We start from the raw sequence: 6,267 nt of genomic DNA, 5'->3' as shown, positions 1-6,267 counted from the left end.
TAATGAAACTGAAATAACCCATGAGATAATAATAAATAAATTAAAATTAATTAAGCACATTTATTTAATACATTTAAGATAAAAACATTTTACTCAAGGTAAATAAATAAACAAATAAACAATAAATAAATAAATACATAAATAAATGAAAATAATCTTTAATTAAAAAATATGAGCACAGGACATGTTTAATAAATTCCAACAAAACTATGTTTTTATCTTTTAATGAAGCCGTAAAACTGTATTTTATTGTCAGTTAAGTCCTTGCATTGTAAAATATCAAAATAACTGAGGGGTTGTTATAATGTTTGTTCATGATGTGAATGAGACCAGAGTAATAATTTAATTTGAGCCAGTACAAGAAAATATTAAGTTAATCAGCATTAAATCAGTTCATCTTCAGTTAAATAATCATTGATCTCACTTCAGCACACAAGCTGCAATCACTACTTTTCAGTTTTCACATTATCCTGTTTGGGGTCCTGGCAATTATCGGGAGGGAGGAGGGGGTACACCCTGGAAATGCCACCAGTCTATCATAAGACCAGCACACAAGTCTACAACCATGCACAAACACATGAGCAAATAGGAATCATCAGTTATCCCAGCATGCATTTTGTCTGTGTGAGGAAACTATCTGGAAAAATACACACACATGTGCAGGGAAGACATGGAAACTCTGCAGAGAAAGGCCAGAGATTTGAACTGGATACTGTATTGCTGTGACACAACATTGCCAACCACTGAACTACCGTGCAGTGAATGTAGAGATAATAAATTGTTCGGGGACAATAGGAAACAATGTTTTTTTTTATTTTTATAAAGTCTATAGCTGAATCTAAATTAAATCAAATATGAGTATACTGAACGTCAGTTAACGTCTGACTTGAAATATTTTTACTGTTGCCGTTTGTTTTGCTGTAAACTTTATATTTATGTTGGTGTGGCTTTATTTTTCCAGCATTTAGAGAGAAAACATACAGTTAAAGACTTTTTAGTGGTTGTGCATTCACTCCTATGATCCTGCGTGATGCATAATTTGGGGCTAACAACACCAAATGTGTGCATGTCAGTTACATCTTCACCTGGACGTACTGCATCTCTCACGCAGAGACACAATACAAGGTAAAGCCTGCTTGGTTCTTTTTTTTTTTTTTTTTTTTTTTTTAGAGTGATGCTAGCAAAGCAAACTTACAATTGTTAGCAATCTTCCTCAGTATTTTTTTTTCTTCGCAGAGCCATATTTAAATATTTACACACTGCAACAATAGAGCTCATTTGAGTATGTTTTTCCAAATTCATTTTTTGTATCACAGGCTTGTGTAGCTAAAATACATATTTCAGTAGGCTTTGATTGTGTTTTTTGGAAAAAGTTAACTTACACACCTATAAACTTTTGCAACTGTCTAATAAAACTTTTTTTTTTTTTTACTATGATCTTCTTTTGCTTTTTATTCTTTCCCAGTTCACAGATTGTACACAGAATTGTTCATTTAGTCAAAATGATTTACACATGATCTGTATCAGCTTTTAAACATTTTGATTTGGTGTTAAACCGTCCCAGTTCATGCCTAATTTCCCATCACACCTTTATCTTGACCATGTGTTTGGGTGTTTTGTTGCAGAGCTCTCAGGTGAATCAGGTGAAAGACAATTTATAGGAATATTTATGAATGTCAGCCTTAAAAGTTGTCAAGTATGGAACTGCTGACTGACAGCAAACCCTTTCTCGAGAATTCTTTGAAAATCTAATTGTTGCATATCAACAATCTTGAGTGAAAAAGGTTAAAAGGAAAATAAAATGTGTTAAGGATAAAAGGAGATTGCTAGCATATGTTTGTGCTTGTATGTGTGCACAATTTTTAAGTGCTTTCTATAAAGAATCATGGTGCTACTTGCTTACACCTCCCTTTGTCTTGGACTAATTCCACAATCTTGTCCTCAAGAATAGGACTTTCACTCACTATGTTTACAAAGGGCCCTCAAGCATGACCCCTCATTATGTACGGCCCCTCCCCTTACAACTGAAAAGGCCCCTTAGGGCATCAAGCATCAGAAAGAAAGAAAAAAATCACACAATCTGCATTTGCATTTGATTTGATTATCCTTCATGGTTGATTCATTGCCCCCATCTGAGCTTCTGTTAGGGGACATTTTACACTAGCCAACAGTTTGACACACATAGCTGAGTATCAATAAAGAAAAAAATAACCAAAAGTCTTCAAAATTCTAAAGTTTTTGAAATGTATGTTTCATTTTCATCAATTCTTATGGAGTACAGCTACCAATGATTCATTAAAGAGAAAAAAAATGTTACCTAAAAGAAGTGAATGGGGGTGGGGTGGGGGGGGGTGTATTTGTTTTCAAGCCTAAAATTTCTTTCAAGCTTTAAAAAATCACTGCGTGTCACATTTTGGAGTAATTTCAGCACCAGAAAATGAAAGATATATGGATATTTTAATATATTCCATTTTAAATAAGTGCTCTGCATTAAGCTAATTGAAGCTAATACTTAATTGAGTTAATTGATAAACTTCTGCCACAAGTAGCACTAAAGTAATAATGAGTATTTTCTCACGATGACTATGTAGAACTACAGATACATTCACAACACCATCCATCCATCCATCCATCCATCCATCCATCCATCCATCCATCCATCCATCCATCCATCCATCCATCCATCCATCCATCATCTTTACCCGCTTCTTCCTTTTTGGGTCACAGGGGTCACTGGTGCCCATATCCAGCAGTCACTGTGTGAGAGGTGAGGGACACCCTGGACAGGTTTCCAGTCCATCACAGGGACACACAGAGACAAATGAGACAAACAACCATTCATTCTCTCACACTCACCTAGGGACAATTTAGAGCTACAATCAGCCTAACATGCATGTTTTTGGTCTGTGGGAGGAAACTGGAGTACCCGGAGAAAACTCACACATGCATGGAGAGAACATGCAAACTCTACCCAGAAAGTCCCCTGGCCGGGATTCAATCTGGCAACCTTTTTGCTCAGAGGCAGCATTTCTACCAACTGCACCACTGTACCACCCACAAATCTGTTCTTTAAAGGAAAACTTTTTGCTATAAATAACTTTTTACTTCTTCACTCCTAACAAAATAAGTGTTGTCCATAAGGAAGAAAAAAAAAAACATGCAGAACAAATGCATCATTTAGTATTTTTGTTACCAAGTTTACCATCTGAAAAGACTTTAGAGCCACTGAATTGACCAGATCCTGAAGCAACAAGTCAAAGCTAAATGTTATTTTTCTCCAGAAAAATAGCTCAAACGTTTTGTAGCCAAAACTTAAATTCAGGTATATCAATATACTGTGATTTAATCTTAACAGGTACTATTAAACTACTAAACCTTTTAAAAAATTGCCTCTTTGTTATGTCTTATGAAAAAAATAATAATTGTGTAATAATTGTGTGTGTGTGTGTGTGTGGGGAGGGGGGGGTTATATAGAAATGAAAGAAGGCCTTTTTTTGCTTGTTGATTACCTTTTGCAGTTATACTTTGTAGTTAGACAACAGAAATGTGGTTGTAGCTTCTGCTCCGAGACATTTTTGATGCTCTGCTTTCCTGTTCCTGTTTGTCTTGTGCATGTGCATGTGCATGTGTGTGTGTGTGTGTGTTTGTGTGTGTGTATGTGTGTTTGAGTACATATCTGCAGGGCAGCTGTGTCCTCAATATGTGGGGACCTGACCCAGCTGTCACAAACCATACAGTAGGATGTCTTTGTGAAAGCACGGAAATAAAATGTACGTTTCTTCTCTCAGCAGGAACTGGCAGTGAATTTGCAGTCGTTGATACGAACACAAGTCTTATCTGAACAGACATCAACTTTAGTTTTGTCAAATTTAGTTTATGGAGTTTTAAAAAATGGGCTTCAAAAATAAAAATGTTATTTCTGATCTCAGGCAGAAAAAAGATAACAAGATCTAATAGATGTACATATATTTATTTTTTTTATTTTTGAGAAAGACAAACTGCCACTCTGCATGCTGCATGTGTATTCAATGATCAACAATGTACTGTTATAATAGTGACATATACAAACTTCAACAAACGGTGGTCATAATAGTTTATTTGATTTTCCTTCTGGAATTCTCTTCACTTCATCTTTACGCTACTGTTTTTTAATTCTAAATCTAAAAAGTTAAAAACTAAGGTTTCAAACAATCTTTTAACTAATATTCTGAATTTTATACTACATGTGCACAAATATCTTAAGCAGAGTATATGGTTTGGTTTGCAGCACGCTGCAATAGTTGCTCTTCTTTCCATTTTTTATGATTCATCTTGCAGATCTTTGCATAAATTGTGTCCTTTATGAATTCCTGCTGTTGTCTACATTGCACACAGAGCTTTGGGCTAAAATGAAATATGGACGAGCCCTTTAAAACAAATGTGATTTGAAAAGCTGGCAAAGACGAGGGGACGCAGCTGTCAGCAAAGCATATCTTTTTTAAGGGCTGCCCCTAATGATTGGAGACAGTTGGCAATTACGTAAGTATTCACTTTTAGGCCACTGGGCTGTACACTGCGTCAAGCCCTCTCAGATCCTTGCACCCAAGCAGGGGTGGGGGTGGGGGTTAGGTTGGGGGGGGGGGGGGGGTGAAGGTGTGGATGAGTGAACAAGAGCAACAAGAATGGGGATGCAGGCTAAAAACCAATCAGGGAATAAATGGCGGTGTCCATGCTGACTTTGAGAGAAATATACATTAAAAGAGAAAAATAAAAGGATAGAAAAATGTTCGGGAAGACGAGAAGTGAGCGATAACAAAACAAGAATAATCACATTGATCTTTATTCTCAGATGAAGAAGTGTAAGGAGAGAGAAAGGATATGAAAGAACAAGAAAGACAAAAACAAAAGGTCAAAAGAAAAGGTTACAAGACCATGATGAGACCAGCTACGTTGTGTGGTCTGGAGACAGTGGCACTGACAAAAATACAGGAGAAAGAACTGGAAGTGGCAGAAATGAAGATATTATTATTATTATTATGTTGAGGTTCTCAGGCAGCACGGTGGCGCAACTGGTAGAGCCGCTGCCTCTCAGCGAGCAGGTCCCTGGTTCAAACCCCGGTCCAGGGGCCTTTCTGGGTGGAGTTTGCATGTTCTCTCCGTGCATGCGTGGGTTTTCTCCGGGTACTCCGGTTTCCTCCCACAGTCCAAAAACATGCATGTTAGGCTGATTGGTAACTCTAAATTGTCCCTAGGTGTGAGTGAGAGAGTGAATGTTTGTTTGTCTCTATGTGGCCCTGTGATGGACTTGCGACCCGTCCAGGGTGTACCCCGCCCCTCGCACAGTGATTGCTGGACATGGGCACCAGCGACCCCCGTGACCCAAAATGGAATAAGCGGGTAAAGAAAATGGATGGATGGATGGATGGATGTTGAGGTTCTCCTTAGGAGTGACAAGGATGGATGATATTAGGAATGGGATCATCACAGGGACAGCACTGGTTGAACAACTGGGAGATGAAATTAGAGAGGCCAGACTGAGATGGTTTGGACATGTCCAGATTGGGGACAATTTGGTATATTGGTAGAATGATGTTAGAAATGCAGCTGCCAGGAAAAAGACAAATAGGATATATATGGATGCAATTAGAGAGGACATGGAGGTAGATGGAGTGAGGACAGAGGATGCAGAGGACAGAGTGAGATAGAGGAGGATGACTTGCCGTGGTGACCCCTAAAGAGGGAAAAGCCGAAAGAAGAAGAAGAAAGACAAAACCAGTATAGCTATGTTGTTTAACCCTCCTGCTCCCCTGTGGTCAAAATGATCCACAAGGTTTCAGTTTTAAAACTAAGGCTTCGTTGGTCATTTTGACCCAAGAGTAACGGGGGTTACCAGAGGGTGGCACAGAGGTTAGAGAGGCGGGCCTGTTATCGGAAGATCGCTGATTCAACTCCCAGTACCGACAACATAAAGAAAAAAATGTGGGTGGGATTGGTGAAGCACCCACACCTGCCTCCACCCTTATTTGCCTCACTCTGGGCCCTTGAGCAAGGCCCTTAATCCCCACCATCTGCTCCCCCAGGTGCCCTAAACATCAGCTCTCTGCTCCATAGCTCGGTGGTCTGTGGTTGCATCAGGAAGGGCATCCGGCATAAAAATAACTGTTAAGTCTTAGTGCAACTTAGTTCGCTGTAGCAACCCCTGAAGAAGGGAGCAGCCGAAAGAAGACGAAGAAAAAAAAGCAATAGGGGTTACCAGGGGCTTAAGATTATCAATGCAGATAGTAAGTT

Source organism: Nematolebias whitei, chromosome 3 (assembly GCF_014905685.2).
Source record: "Nematolebias whitei isolate Nwh7 chromosome 3, NemWhi1, whole genome shotgun sequence".
Lineage (NCBI taxonomy): Eukaryota > Metazoa > Chordata > Actinopteri > Cyprinodontiformes > Rivulidae > Nematolebias > Nematolebias whitei.
This window is presented reverse-complemented; position numbering follows the sequence as displayed.